Consider the following 16,876-nt stretch of genomic DNA (forward strand, 5'->3'; position numbering starts at 1 on the left):
TTAGTTCTCTCTGTTCAGTCTGTCTTGGTCGGTTATTGTTTGTGCACCAGCACACTGTTACATGTTTTGTTTGGAGTTTCCTCTTGTAAATAAACCTTTGTTATTTTTGTACTTCGCTTAGCATTGTCTTTTTCCTCACCCGTCAACGTGACAGTTAGACCTAAAGGTAAATTACTCTGAATATTATTCCCTTTATTGCACAACAAGCTGTGTGCATTATAGGGAATAATATTCAGAGTAATTTACAGTTGGTTTGATACCTTTAGGTCTAACAGTGTTGTAGTTTAATGGATTTACAGCATTGCATATATTTAAAGGTCCAAAATTATTATAAAACATGTAAAATACTAATTACAAAAACAGAGCCTTGTGCAATAAAAGGGATATTTTTTTTCTTCTGAAATTAAAGGGGTCTTATAATGCCATTTTTGTACAAGCTAATATGATTCTTTAGGGTCTAAAATAAAAGTTTGTAATATACTTTAATTAAAAATTCTCATTAGTATTGTAAAAAAAACACTCATTTTACCTGGTCAAAAACAGCTCTGTTTTCAGCACGCCGTTTAAGTGCATGTGTCTTTAAATGATAATGAGCTTTGCTCACTCCGCCCCTCTGTTCTGTGCGTACACCGTTTGTAACACAATAACCATAACGCGGTGTTCATTATAAACGTGGGATTATGAATTATATTGAGAACGTCTTACATAGAAAACATGCCGTAATGTACCCTGAGTGTAAACAGCCGCATTCACCGTGAAGCGTGCTAGCGATTTGTAAAGATGAATATAAATATGAATATAAAGGTTAATAAAACGTTACACACACTACTTCTTCTGGAGGTGCAGCAGGAACACGAATATTTGGTACCGATCCTATTTTCAGGAGCTGCTTCTTAGCAAAACCAGCTTTACTGACCCTCCTTTGTAAAGCTGTCTGGTGTGAAATGATTCGCTGATCGTGGGGAATCCCCGCGTCAATGCTTTGGGAATATTCCATCAAAACATCAAAATGACTGCTGTGTTCCTTATTACACCCAAGAACAGAACGCCACAATCGCTTAGACGCCATTCTTCTCCAGCATATCAATGCACTATGATGACAGACAGCTCGCTCACGAGCGTGTCTGTGTTGAAACACTGCTGTCAGTCACAATCGTGGGAGGGGCTCGATTTGTGACGTCACAAAATCGAACGGCTTGATTTCAGAGGGGGTCAAACATATAAGGAGATTTAAAAAAAAAAACACTGAATGGATTTTTATCATTTTATGATGGTTGTGTACAGGCACTGCCAACACACATTCCAGTGCAATCAACTTGTAAAAGTGCATGTCCCATTATATGACCCCTTTAAGGCTTGTGCTATGCAAAGGGTGTTTGTTAATCTAAGTTGGTTTGGGCTAAAAACATGAAATGCACAGAGAATTTAATGGGCATGAAACATTAAACTAGCTTTACCTTTGTGTTTATACTGTAAACTAAACTAAAAATTAATTAATAACCAAAGAATAAGTTTAACTAAAATTACCATATATATATAGATATATATATAAAAAGTGTATTGTGATTGTCAGAACAATTTAGTAACTAAACAGAATTGAATTAGGTTTAGTGACAACATGTTACAATGTTTACATGGTACAATTTCTGCCCAGCTATGTTTTTTTAATATTGCTTGACGACACAAATTTCACGATTTCAATTCAGTTCAGTGCTTGTGATTTGATTCAATATTGACTCATTTAGATAAATATTAGGTACACAAAATAGGCATTAATTTTTCTCAAGACAAAAAAAACCCCTCACCTAATCAGCCCTATCAGGTGGTAGTAGGCTATTATTTAAGGTTAAAAATAACTCAAATTAAATATAATGCGTTTTTTATTATAGCAACAACTATATTTAATGATAGAAGTAAAAATATAATAAATATGTAATATAGTAGGCCTACACATAATTAGCGAAATACTCTCTGGCAGGTGAATGTGTGTGTTGTGTTGTGTGTGTCAGGGTATGATCGTTTTGTATACATTTTTTTATATTTATTGTGTGCTAATAATCTTAATTTAACCCTTATTGGATGGGTTGGCTGTAGAACTGAATTGCCCCCTTGGGGACTAATAAAGATATTTGAATCTTGAATCTTGAATCTATAGCTCTTTTTTCTAGCCAACTAACGTGCTATGTATTATGGACCTGGTAATTAAATGGCTTTCCTGAGGTAAATGTTATGTGACATAATTGTTCTTCAGCTGTTTTATTGACCTCTTCACTGATTGATCGACTTTATGTATGAGAAATATACATTTCGGTAAGTTGTACTGTATCTTTCAAAATTGTTCATTTGTGTTTATTTACTATTAGCTAGAGATGATCGGGTCACGTGCCGCTAGGGATCTGTCACATTTACAAGCGCAAAAACGGTATTTATTGTTTGAATTTCGTAATAAAATTGACAGAATCTGAGAGCTGAGATTTTTTTAATATCATAAGATACCTGTTTTGTTTGTCTGTCTCCGTGTCCTAGCTCTTTGCTTCGTGATTTTTCTGTGCATGAGAAAATGGATGTGTGGCGTGAGAGCGTGTGAACATTGTCACAGTCAATGCGTGAGAGTTGGCAGCTCTGCAACATGTTTCTGAAGTGTTGATCATTGTAGCTAATCACAGACATACAGGTGCTGGTCATAAAATTAGAATATCATCAAAAAGTTGATTTATTTCAAGAATTCAACTTAACAGGTGAAACTAATATATTATATAGACTCATTACATGCAAAGTGAGATATTTCAAGCCTTTATTTGTTATAATTTTGATGATTATGGCTTACAGCTTATGAAACCCACAAAATCAAAATCCCAGAAAATTAGAATATTACATGAAATCACACAGTAATTACACAGTATCACCATGGTCATTGAACCAGGTTTTGGTTATTTTGGCAGTGTGGGCAGGTGCAAATCCTGCTGGAAAATGAAGCACACCTGAAGCAACCAATTAACATCTTCAGGATCGCTTGAAAATTAAAGGCAGGTGTGTTTGATTAGAGTTGGAGATACAAGATTAAGGATAGGTCATAGTAATTTGAATAGCACACTACACATTATAAGGAAGCATCCAACTGGTTTTTGTGGTTGTTGTCAGGTTGCAGAAACTATAGAGCATGTGTTGTTGAGTTGTAGACAATATGAAGAACAGAGGAAAAATATGATAGAAGAGTTAGGAAAAGTTGGAATAATAGGGACAGGAGTGAGGGAAATACTGCAAAGTGGGGAGAATGAACAAAGCAGAGGAAATATTTTCTTTTTTTTATCAAGAACAGGTCTGATGAGAAGAATATGATGTAAATGGACATGAAAGGAAAATAAATCCGGAAGATGGCGGTAGTGCAACATTAATGGATGCAAGCTGCCGATAAACCCTAAAGAAGAAGAAGAAGAAGAAGAAGAAGAAGAAGAAGAAGAGTTGGAGATGAACTGTGCAGGACAGTCGATCGGCAGGAGCAGGGTTGGGCACCCATGGGCTACATTAATGAGGCTTGGCATGAACGCTCATTCTCTGGACAGCGACAGTGTTCAGATGATAGCTGTGTGGTCAATGCTACAACATATCCCTTGTGGTGCTTCAAGCGTTCCGAGATCGAATCTCAGCTCTACCATCTTCATAATTTTGTCTCTAGTTTAATATTCAAACCTGTTATGGGCATTATTTTTTGTAAATGTGTTTGCTTGTAAACGTTTTCAATTCAGATTCCAAAGCTTTTTCACAGCTGGTGAAGTTGTGAATCGCGAGCTCATTAGCAAAGATATTATTGGTCATCTGGGCTCCTGTAGGTGACGTTAGCGTCCTGGTTAGCACCTATTTTGTATACCAAAACAATGGCCGCGCCAACGCCTACAACAACCACGCCTGACGAGGAGTTCGAAATCTACACTCCTGACAATTTGAAAAGCAACGTGTGGCGCTACTTTGGGTTCCCAAAGAAACAGGGAAAAATCACGAGTAAGGACAAAGTGATGTGTAAAATATGTAGGACCAAACTCACACACCACGCGACGACCAGCAACATGAGAGCCCACCTGTCAACACTACATCCCGGCAAGCTGGAGGATGAGGAGAAGGAGGAGGGATCGGGGGCAAGGCAGGCCAGAATCAACTCCATGCTATCTCCGTCAAAATATTATTAATAAATATTCAAATATATTTAAATATAAATATTAATAAACAAACAAACTTTGAATATGATTTTTGGGCAAAAGTCAAAGCCCTAGTCGCCATACAGCTAAAACAGTGTCCTACATAGCATTTTATGAAAACAAACACAATTTATCCCTTTTCTAAAAGGGCCATTTAGAAGAAAGAGATAATATTGTTGTTCACAAATTTTTCTTTATTAACACCATTTATAAATTATGATGATGACCCCCCGGCCCGTAGATGATTCCCCTATGGCTTGCCACTCTTCTTTAACTCCTGCTCACTGATAAAAACTTTTTTTTTTAACATTAAACAAAAAAAAAATGACATCCATGGTGAATCTGTGCTGCTGCCCAGAATTGATGTCAGGTGACTGTGGATTGCATCAATTTGCTCCTGATTTTCAAAGTACAACGGCACAGGCACTTGTTGGTGGAACACTTTTGGAAAAAGTGTCGAGCCACTTTGATTTCTTTTGGCCACTGATGATGGACTGTGCAGAGAAAATTGAAAATGACATTAAAAACATGTCCATGTATGTCTCTGTATGTCGTTTATTTACTAGACAAGCTATTGGTTTGGAATGCAGTTAAAAAAAGAGATTTGTTTATAGTTTATACAAGTTTAGAGAGAGAGAGGGATTTTCATTTCCTTAAAGGTGCTCTAAACGATGTCACGCGTTTTTTAGGCCAAAACATTTTTGGTCACATACAGCAAACATCTCCTCACTATCTGCTAGCCGCCAGTCCCCTGAACACACTCGGCAAGAAACGGCAAGAACAAACTGGGCTCACCCGCACCACAAAACATAACAAACTATTCCAGCCAACAACCGACAAGAAAAATTTGGGGTGTGGTTTGGGGGGTTAGTGCACGGATGAGGAGGAGGGAGGGTCTGTCACGGAATGGGTAGGTGGAAGTAGCGAGGACTCAAGTGCAGAAAAATAAGGCTTTTATTAATTATAAAAATGTGAATTATAAAAATCATAAGTGTGACCGAAACGTTGTTAATAAAGATTTTCATTGCAAGTAACGATAGTGTGCGGGAGTTCCTTATCTGCTGAAACGACCTACTTATTTGGTCTTGTTATCCTACGACCCTATCATCTGCAGGTGTGCGATGGAGTTTGTTCACTAATTAATTATAAAAATAAAACAAAACTACAACAAAAACACCCCGTAGGGGAAAAACAAGACAGGCATCTTGTATCACTGGAAACACAAGGGAATCATAAAACAACGAACCAACACAGGACTGCAAACACAGGGAGACTAAATAGGAAGCAAACAAAAGAGGGTAACGATAAAGGCAGGTGGGGCAAATGAATCAATAATCAGGTAACGAGATGGGAGGGGCCAGACAATTGACAGGAGAACACATGGCACAAGGAAAAACATGACAAGCCATGTGCTCACAACAAACCAGACTATACACTAACATGACAAACCGGGAATGCCAGAGCTCTGTCACCAACCCAAGATGTAACCCAAACAGAAGTGACAGAACCCTGACAGGGTCTAGCTAGCCTCCGTTTTGTTTGACAATACTTTAAGTGACACAAGAAGTGACGTCACCCAACATCACTTAGAGCACCTTTAAGTAGCTAAACCAAACACACACCTTTATGAGATGCAAGTTAAAGAGAAATAAAGACAGAGTATAATAAAACGCACATTAAGTGCACATACCCTACATTTTAGTCTAGATCAGTAAGCTATTTTAAGAAAAATGTATATTAAGATATAAATTAGATAATTAGTTCATCTCATTTATAAGAAACCAGAATCTACATTCAAACCATATGGGAAAAGTTTTTAATGTGGGTTTTATCATGTATGACGTTGGAAATAATCAAAATATTTGATTGAGTGTGCAGTGCAACTCTTTACTTAGAGAGAGAGATTTACATACATATATACATATAAGTCTATTATAAATGTGTCTTTTGTGTGTTCACATATTTCCAATATCTACTGTAATGTTGCCCCAGAAACCATGTGGAGTATGTTTTAATGCAAGGAGTAAACAGGGTCTTACCAGAATAGGCCATCTCACACAAGTAAATAAAATTCATTTTGAAAGTTAGTAGAGAAGACTAGGGGCAGCTCAACCTACACGTGGTTAGCTAAGTTTGAGCCAGACAGAACATCAACCTAGCCTGGCTCCGCCCTCCTTCGTACTTCCGCTCAATTTTATTTCCCTTCAGTACTACGTCTGGGATTGTGGTGTATACTTTGGTTTTCTCCGGCCAAATTTTTGGCGGCCCAATCAGCGAACAGAGGGAGTGGCTGAGAACGATGACGTTGATGTCGTGCGTTAGTTTGAGTTGTAGGGTTACGTCACGACCAAAGGTTAGCGATTGGTTATGGCAGATCCAGAGTGACTCTGGGCAGATCCAATAGTTTTAAACTTCAACAGAGTACCCGCCTACAAGGAAGTTAACGCTTGTCAATGGAGAGAGGCCAGACTCTCTGTACAAATGAAATGTACGAGAGTCTGGTAGAACCAGGCTAACATCAACCTGACCGTCAAGAGCTTTTTGTCTCTCAAAATAAATTATAGACCCATCCATTGATATATAGAAATGAATAGATATCTAACTACTCTAGCTTTATCTAGCTAGTGGTTTATAAATAATAAATGTTGCATAATTGCTAAACAACAATAACTGTAGCAGATTATTTAACATACCTCAATTCGTGTCGATATACAGCCTCAGGAACAACAGGGGCGTAAATCTGCCTGGGGCATATATCTCCATGTTATGAAGTGGACGTATCACAGCTGTTGTGCTCGGGTCTCAGGGGCCGAAGGCTGTTGTGAACGAGAGGCTGAGGCAGTTGGATCCATGTGCAAAGCTTTATTGTAACACACCAGAAGACACTTTAGAGCTGACATGCAACACAAGCAGACAAAACCGAAGGGCAATCCAAACTCGTAGTCAGAAGTGAGCAGATGTCAGGGCAGGCAGAGAAACGTTCGTAAATGTCCAGGAAAACAGGCTAAGATCAAAACCAGGGAAACGGGAATCTTAGAAATAATGCTCGGAACTGTCTGCAGGAATAACACTGGCAAAACAAGACTTCGCAACTAAACAATGGGAAGAACAGTCCAGATATAGGTGAGCTGAAGATGTCCAGGTGATGGTAATGACAGATGATAAGGTGACTGGAATGATGGGAAGTGCAGTTTCTAGAATTCGGGAGATAGTGATCTGATGATTCCAGAGGGAGGCAGCACGGAGCGCTCCGTGACAGAGCCCCCCCCCCTGCGAGCGGCTCCGGAAGCGAGGACCTGGACGGCGGCGGGGTCTCCCGCGGGGCCTCGGGGCTGGGCGATCCGGGTGTTCTTGATGGAAGGAAGCCACCAAAGAGGGATCCAGAATGTCTTGGGACCTGACCCAGGAGCGTTCCTCCGGGCTGTACCCCTCCCAGTCGATGAGGTACTGGAGAACCCCGCCGCGACGCCGGGAATCCAAGACCTCTCGCACCCGGTACGCCTGCTCGCCGCTGACATCAATGGGGGGAGCCTGCACTGGAGCGACCTCCTCCTGGACCTCCCCTCTCCTGGGAGCTGCCGCGGGCCTGAGGAGAGACACATGGAAAGTGGGTGAGATACGATAAGTAGAGGGAAGTGCAAGACGATAAGACACAGGTGTGATCTGACGGAGGATCTGGAAGGGACCAATGAATCGGGGAGATAGCTTTTTGCATGGGAGTTTTAAACGGAAGTCCCGGGTGGATAACCACACCCACTGTCCCGGGCGGTAACGGGGACCCCCGCGCCTCCTTCGGTCAGCCTGGTGTTGGAACTGGCGGACGGCTCGTTGGAGGTGGACATGCGCAGAGTTCCATGTTTCCTCGCTACGTTGAAGCCAAGAATCGACAGCCGGGAGATTCGTGGGCTCGCCGGCCCATGGGAACAGCGGGGGTTGGAACCCTAGCACACACTGGAATGGAGTTAGTCCGGTGGCAGGCTTACGGAGGGAATTCTGGGCATATTCCGCCCAAACCAGGTATCGGCTCCAGTCCTGTTGGTTCTGATGACAGTATGTACGGAGGTAGCGTGTGAGGTCCTGATTAAGACGCTCGACCTGTCCGTTGGCCTGAGGGTGGTACCCCGAAGTTAGGCTTACATTTATATTTAACTTGGAACAGAGCTCTCTCCAGACTCGAGAAGTGAATTGAGGACCACGGTCCGAGACAATGTCCTCTGGAAGACCATAAAGACGGAATACTTGATGCATGAGTACCTCCGCCGTCTGTAGGGCGGTGGGCAGACCAGCCAGGGGGATGAAACGACAGGCCTTGGAGAATCGATCAACCACGGAAAGGACAGCAGTGTATCCCTGGGAGGAAGGAAGATCAGAGACAAAATCCACAGCTATGTGGGACCATGGGCGTCGAGGAACTGGTAGGGGCTGAAGGAGTCCGGCTGGTTTCAAATGTGAGGATTTGACAGTATTGCAGACGGTGCATTGGTGGATGAACTTGATGACGTCAGCTTTTAACGAGGACCACCAGAAACGGTTCGTGACAAGATGCTGGGTAGCAGAAATCCCAGGGTGACCTGCACTGGGGGTGCAATGAACCCACTGGAGAACTCGAGAGCGGAGTTCAGGAGGCACAAAGAGTCGATCAGGGGGACACTCGGAAGGGACAGGATGGTGAATAAAAGGCACAGGGAAACATCTTAGCCGGGTTACCGTGGCGTTGGGACAGAATAGCGCCGATGCCAGTATTAGAGGCGTCCACCTCCACAATGAATTCCCGTTCGGGATCCGGATGGTGGAGAATGGGAGCTGAGGTGAACTTTTCCTTTAGAAGATTGAATGCCAAAGTACACTCAGACGACCACTTGAAATGTTTCCCCCCCCCCTGAAGGAGGGATGTTAGCGGGGCCACAGTGATGCTGAAGTTTCGGATAAACCTTCGATAAAAATTCGCAAACCCCAGGAAACGTTGAAGCTCCTTCACAGTGGTGGGTCGAGGCCAGTTCACAAAGGCTGTAATCTTGCTGTCATCCATGGTAACACCCTCTGCGCTGATGACATAGCCAAGGAAGGATATGCTGGTTTGATGAAATTCACACTTCTGAACCTTTGCATACAGCTGGTTGTTGATGAGGCGTTGGAGGACAGCTCGCACATCCCGTACGTGGTCTTCAAAGGAATTTGAATAAATAAGGATGTCATCAATATAAACTATGACTCTCTGGCTCAGCATGTCGCGGAATACTTCATTTACAAAAGCTTGGAACACAGAGGGACAGTTCGAAAGGCCAAACGGCATTACCCGGTATTCATAGTGCCCCGTGGTCGTCGAGAAAGCCGTCTTCCACTCATCACACTGCATGAAAATTGGGATTTCCGACCCCGTAAACGGCCGCAAATCTCCCTAATTTTCGGCAGTTAACGACAATTTACAGCCTGTGAACGTCGCGTTCGTCTGTGCCGAATATTGTCGGAAACGAACCATGACGTATGCAGAGCGCTCGCGCCGGAGGTGTGAATGGCTCTAATTACCATATGAATAGCAGCTCCCGCCAGAGAAAGGCTTGAATTTCCTCACTCACTATTGGTTGAACCCACGTGGTTTAAACAAGAAAAATCACTCGTGATTGGTTGGCAGATCTGTTACTATTGGTCACCCTCGCTCATTAAAAATTCAAAAAATTATAATAATCATATAAATAATAATATATAAATTATTTTTTTATATTCATAATATGCCATTCTGTGGTATATTCATGTCATTGTTAACCTATGGACTACACTATTATTACCATCAAGGACATGAATTTATAAAGGAATGGAAAATTTGCCAGGGACATGCTGTTTATTCAAAGAAAGAGCTTTATTAGCACAGACACAAAACAATATACACCTATGTACAAAGCATAGATCATCTGCACACACAGCAAATTGGAAGCTCAGTGTCTGTTTTCATCTTCGGAGCTGTAGGTGACTAGCGGCGTTCTCTCTGAATTCGATCCACTTTGAAAACGTCTGTGGTGCGTTGCCCTGTATTTAGGAGTCGCCTCTAATCTCGACTGCAGCGTAGCACAGAGCTCTGTGAGCTCCTGGCTGGTGGTTGAACTTCATCGGACATCATATCTATGGTGGCGCACTTCCAAATGCCCACGTCATCCTCACCTAGCACACAGTCTCGCTTCTAGCAGCTGTAAAAACAACCAATACAGACAATCAGTACTGTGATGCACTGTGTATGGACACAAAACATCTATTAATGCACGTGAAAAATAGTCACATTGACTAAAAATCTTACCCTCTTTCTTCTCACTCGACTCCGAGCTGAACTCTTCACAGCTTCGGCCTGCAATGCCAGATCTGGTTGTTTGTACCTGAAGCTCCTGCCTCGTAGTATGTCTTACAGGCAGCTGGAAAACAATTAAATGAGAGTGATATGAATAAAAACAACGCAAGTCACAGTAAAATGAAACAAGGAGAAAATAGTAAAAGTTACTTACAATGTCGTCATGATCAGCGTCATGAAAATCTGGACTTGCAGACATAGCTCTGAGTAAATGTGAGGTTACGCCCTCGTTATGAGGCGAGGTTACTCTATGGAAACAAAATGTATGATTAAGATCGTAAACTATAACAGATCTATTTTCTTATACAAGAGAATGAAAGCATATTCTTTGAATCTTACCTTTAAAATGTTTTTACTTTGTTTTTTTAAACAATTCTAAACAATGTTTTTTTACTTTAAAAGTAAAAAATAAAAGAATGTAAGATTCTTTTTTTTTTTTTTTTTTTTTTTACCTTGCTCCAGTTCGTAGCGCCCACAATTTGTCTCAGAGTTGTGAAGATGGCATACTGCTTCCTGTAAATTACAGGATTATTTACAATTATTAAACAAATAATAGCCATCAATCCCATGACCTCTTGCTTTATGATGAAATCATGAAAAACTGAATATTCTTACATTTCACAAGGCCTGACAAAATACAGCTGCAGGTAACTAGCGCCTCTAATCTCGACTGCAGCGTGGTACAGAGCTCGGTGAGCTCCTGGCTGCGACAGGACGGAGGTCGCACAATCCATCCAGACACCCCGCAGACGATGCCGTCTTCCTCATCAGACATCAGGTCTATGGTAGCACACTTCCGAAGGCCCACCTCATCCTCAGCTAGCACACTCTGTCTCGCTTTTAGCAGCTGTTAAAACCAATAAAGACAATCAATACTGCGCAATGCACTGCGTATGGACAACACACATCTATTAATGCACCTGAAAAATAGTCACATTGACCAAAAACGAATCTAATCTAATAAATCTTACCGTCTTTCTTCTCGCTCGACTCCGAGCTGAATTCACCACAGCTTCCGCCTGCAATGCAAGATCTGGTTGTTTGTACCTGAAGCTCCTGCGCACCATCGTGTAATATGTCTTAAAGGCAGCTGGAAAACAATTAATTGAGAGTGATATTAATAAGAACAACATAAGTCACAGTAAAATTAATAAGAACAACATAAGTCACAGTAAAATTAAACAAAAGAGAAAAAATGCAACCGGGTGAAATTGCAGAAATACACACCGGAAGCAAACTATGCTTTTTGAAATTGGGGTTTTATTCTGACTGCTGTTTAAAATAAGTGACAGCGGTCAATGGAAGCACAATTAAACAGATAAAAGTCTGATTAAGAAAAAAGTTTGCCTTGTTCGAAGAGATTTCCCAAGAAAAAAAATAATTTTCACTAGTTAAAAAAAAAAAAAAGCAAAAAAATAAAAGAAATTGTAGAAACAGTTTACAGTAAATTTGAAGATGACAATCAAATGTCACAAAAAGCTTAACCAGTGGATCAATGCCCAAATCCACAAAATACTTGACTCAATTCAAACTGAAATGCAGTGTAATACACTGCAACTGGTCAGATTTAAATTGATTTCCCCAAACCAAAATATGTTACAATTAAATACGATAACACAAACTGGAATACGGCAGAGGCTGAGGTAACTTAGGCCTAAGTTACAAGAGAAATAAAAGCACTTTAACAAAGCCACAACCCACGTTTAATCATGCCATGCGGAACCAGAAATATGCATTTAACCATAAAGTTATACTGTATAATCACAGAATATAGATTCAACTCATTAACAGATTTATCAAATAAACATGCCATCAGTAATTTCCCCCATAAACCATGAAACGTACATACCCAATCCTTTACCGTCCGATCACCACGAGGTTCACTCGTCACACATGCGCTCCAAATAAATCTATAAACAAAAATGTACACATCAAATGTTCTTTTAACTTCGCTTCACAACTTATTTGTGCATATTAAAGATATTGGAGTAATATTTACCAAGAAAGAAGAACGTATAACACAGAATCCGATCGATGCACGCCCCGTCATGGAGCTCTCCTGAACAATGAAAAATGGCTGCCGTTCTCTGGTCGCGCGCACGCGTCCAGCACAAGTGAATAGTATCGCGAGAAGAGAGGGATTTCTTAAAGGGGCCACAAACATTTTTTAATGCAAAATAAAAACGAGGTACATTTTATGTAAACAACTCTAATCGTAGTTGTAACTCTATATGTACAGTAGGCATAATTCTTGTCACTGCGTATGTGTATGCAGCATGAGTCAAATACAATCTTCTGTTCGTGTTGTATTATGCACAGTGGTTGGGCTCTAAGAGATTGTGATGCTGTTTGCATGGAATGCACATTTTACCTTTGTGGCAAAGCCTGATTGAAATTAATTGTTGAAATAAATGGTTTTGTGTCTTTTTTACATAACATTGGCTATTGCTAATGACACATAGTAACTAATCTAGCTACTTTCATTAAATATATCAATTTAAGCTAAAATGTAAGAGGGTCATTCTATGAAAATGTCAATTTTTCTGTCCCTAGCCTTTACAGAAATATTACACTTAAAAAACACTTTAGGGTTACAATTTCTTTACATTTTAAAATAAAACAATATGTTATTTGAACAATTACACCCTCTTGAGCCATCAATGTGGCAATATTTGATTTTTATGAATTATATAGAATTTCAAGCACCACAGAAGTGCTTGTCCCCACAGTCATGTACAGAGGGAAAATGCTTTATTTTGAGGTCAATAACAGATTTTTACACCATTTAAAATATCAATATCAAGTATATTATGTAAATGATATATATTAAAAAAAATGCAGAATACATATTATAAAATTTATAATGAAAGTAGTGGTCCCCTGGAGTTGTGTCACTGGTGTTACTGTTAAACAAAAATCTCTTATTTTGAAATAAAAATCACACTGCTATAGCTTATGTTTGTATGCAGGCCTACGGAATTTATATTCACAATACTTAATAACTAATATTATTTTATTGCATTTATATTAGTTGTTTGAAGAGTTACAAAAAAGCGGTCGGTCTTAACACAAGTTTCAGCCGGCAAGTCGGTCGGACTAAAAGGGGGAAAAAATAAATAATTGGGTCGGTAGGCTACTAAACTGACAGTGTCGGTCGGGTTACGGCAAACAAGAATATTTTTAAGGATGGCCTTAGACTATTGTAACTCACTTTATTTTGGGCTATCTCAGGCCTCTCTCTCTCGTCTACAGCTAGTTCAAAACGCAGCGGCTAGACTTCTCACCGGGACACGCAAATATGAGTCGATCACCCCTATTTTATTCAAACTCCACTGGCTACCTGTCACATTCAGGATTGATTTAAAATTTTTACTATTTGTGTATAAAGCTTTTAACAAACCGGCCCCCCAATATCTGACCAATCTCCTCTGCCCGTACACTCCATCTCGTACTTTGAGATCCAGTGATCACTGTCTTCTCATCGTGCCCAGATCCAGACTTAAAAAACGAGGCGACTGCACTTTTGCGACTGCAGGCCCAAAGCTTTGGAACAGTCTACCCCTCTATATCAGACTAGCTCCCTCAATTTCCATCTTCAAAACATCCTTGAAAACTTTTAATACCCCTTGACACAACTACTGTTTTTTTTTTTTAATTGTCCTGTTTCTGCCCTGCATTTTATCTATTGTCCTGTACAGCACTTTGGTCAGCCTTGGCTGTTTTTAATTTTGCGTTATAAATAAATATTGTATTTTTTTTAGAATTAAGTTAATACCTTTGAGTCACCTGGGATAAAACTCCCCCTGCTACCCCCATTTGCATTTGTAAAGCTCACAGCAGTCTCATTTACATGTTAAAGCATTAGAGGGAGGGGGGTCACGGGGCAAGCAAGTCCCACGTCAATTTCCGACAATTTCCGACAGTTTGCAGTGTTGCCTGTAAATTGCCGTTTGCAGTCGTAAACCTAAACTTCCACGACAATCTACAGCGCCGGTAACTGTCGAAAATCCCGTTTTTCATGCAGTGTCACCCCTCCGAATCCGAATAAGATTATAGGCATTCCGTAAGTCCAGCTTTGTAAAAAACTTAGCGGTGCGAAGCATCTCCAGGGCTGCGGGAACCAGAGGCAGAGGGTAGCGATATTTCACAGTAACTTCGTTCAGACTACGATAGTCGATACAAGGACGAAGGCCTCCATCCTTTTTTTTCACAAAAAAGAACCCAGCTGAAACAGGAGAAGTAGAGGATGTAATGAAGCCCTTAGCGAGTTGTTCATCTATGTAAGCCTTCATTGCGTCAGTCTCAGGCTGGGATAATGGATATACTCTCCCGCGAGGAGGTAACGCTCCAGGCAACAGTTCGATTGCGCAGTCTCCTGCACGATGGGGAGGTAGCCGAGAAGCCTCCTGCTCACTGAAAGCCTGGGCGAGGTCGTGATAAACAGCTGGAACACCTTGGAGATCTGGATTTTTGATACAATTCTGGGCTGCTTCAGGACCATGAACAGCGGGTTGACAGTGGGAAATACAGTGAGGGGACCACTGAATAATCCTCCTTTCAGACCACGAAATATGAGGATTGTGCTTCTCCAGCCAGGGAAATCCTAGGATTAATGGATGAAGAGGAGAGTGGATAGTGAACAGATGAATTAATTCAGTATGTTTAGTTCCAATGTTAAGGGTGAGCTGTTTAGTGGTGTACTGGACCTGACCCGACCCCAGGGGGCGCCCGTCTAGCGCTGCCACAGCCACACGGGATCCACATGGAATTAGAGATAAATTATGGGCTTTAGCAAAGGCCAGATCAATGAAGTTTCCAGCTGCCCCAGAGTCAATTAAAGCTGTAACTTTCAGAGATTCATTAGTAGTACACAGAGAAACCTCCAAATTGAGAGAATTAGAATAACGAGTATTGGGACTCACCGCAGAAAAATCGCCATGAGTGGGTCTCACGGGACAGGACGCCCTCAGATGGCCGGTTTGAGCGCAGTATAAACATAGATTGTTTCTCCGCCTCCTCTCGCGCTCCTCTGTGGAAAGGCGCGTGAAGCCGATTTGCATGGGTTCGGGCCCGGAGCTGGCGGAGGGATACTCGTTGAAGTGTGTTCTGAGCGAGGTGCAGCGGGCTCGCGAGAGGTTATCCAGACGGACAGCGAGCTCCATGAGTTGACTCAAAGTTTTGTCGTCGTCACGGCAGGCTAGTTCTCCCTGAAGATCCGCGTGCAGGCCCTTTCGATAGAGGAGTTTAAGTGGATCGTCGGTCCAGCCCGTCTGAGCCGCGAGGGTGCGAAATGAGAGAGTATAATCTGCCGCCGTGGAATTTCCTTGACGTAAGGATAATAATTGCTCACCGGGATCCTTCCCTCCCGCGGCGTGTTCAAAAACCTCTCGAAACTGAGCAATGAAGTCGTCATAACTCGGGAATGAAAGCTCTCCTCCTGCTCAGAGTGCGGTGGCCCATTCCAGTGCCCGTCCCGTGAGAAGAGAACAGATAAAAGCTACACGAGCATCATCAGAGGGAAACAACTGTGGCTGTTGGCTGATGTAAAGCGTACACTGCAGAAGAAATCCCTTGCAAGCAGCAGGTGAGCCATTAAATTTCTCAGGTAGAGATAAACGAGGATTATTAGATGCGGTACTCACGCTGGGTGATGGTGGAACAGGTGGACTGGCGTTTTGAGCTTGATTAGTGGCTGTTGCTTGAGCAGTAAGGGCTTGCATGGTTTTCACTAACTCGTCAGTAATGGAGGTTAGTTTTACCAGTTGTTGTTGATGTACGGTGAGAACTGAGGCTTGAGACGAGAGCTCCGTAGAGAGATGATGTAAAGCTGCTGGATCCGGGGGTGGCGAAGTCTTCTGTTGTGCTCGGGTCTCAGGGGCCGAAGGCTGTTGTGAACGAGAGGCTGAGGCAGTTGGATCCATGTGCAAAGCTTTATTGTAACACACCAGAAGACACTTTAGAGCTGACATGCAACACAAGCAGACAAAACCGAAGGGCAATCCAAACTCGTAGTCAGAAGTGAGCAGATGTCAGGGCAGGCAGAGAAACGTTCGTAAATGTCCAGGAAAACAGGCTAAGATCAAAACCAGGGAAACGGTAATCTTAGAAATAATGCTCGGAACTGTCTGCAGGAATAACACTGGCAAAACAAGACTTCGCAACTAAACAATGGGAAGAACAGTCCAGATATAGGTGAGCTGAAGATGTCCAGGTGATGGTAATGACAGATGATAAGGTGACTGGAATGATGGGAAGTGCAGTTTCTAGAATTCGGGAGATAGTGATCTGATGATTCCAGAGGGAGGCAGCACGGAGCGCTCCGTGACAACAGCTCTATACCAGATAT

General features: G+C 41.8%; 2 protein-coding genes across 2 annotated transcripts in view; one reads left to right on the top strand and one right to left on the bottom strand.

Moving 5' to 3' along the window:
* The window catches only part of LOC311289216 (tripartite motif-containing protein 16-like), a 696,468-nt gene that overhangs the window by 660,049 nt on the left and 19,543 nt on the right, over positions 1-16,876 (bottom strand). The window lies entirely within an intron of this gene.
* Positions 1-16,876, top strand: part of LOC311289246 (membrane-spanning 4-domains subfamily A member 8-like) — a 450,268-nt gene that overhangs the window by 45,870 nt on the left and 387,522 nt on the right. The gene's annotated exons all lie outside the window — the stretch shown is intronic.

This window comes from Rutilus rutilus, assembly GCF_951802725.1.
Source record: "Rutilus rutilus genome assembly, chromosome: 4".
Classification (NCBI taxonomy): Eukaryota; Metazoa; Chordata; class Actinopteri; order Cypriniformes; family Leuciscidae; genus Rutilus; species Rutilus rutilus.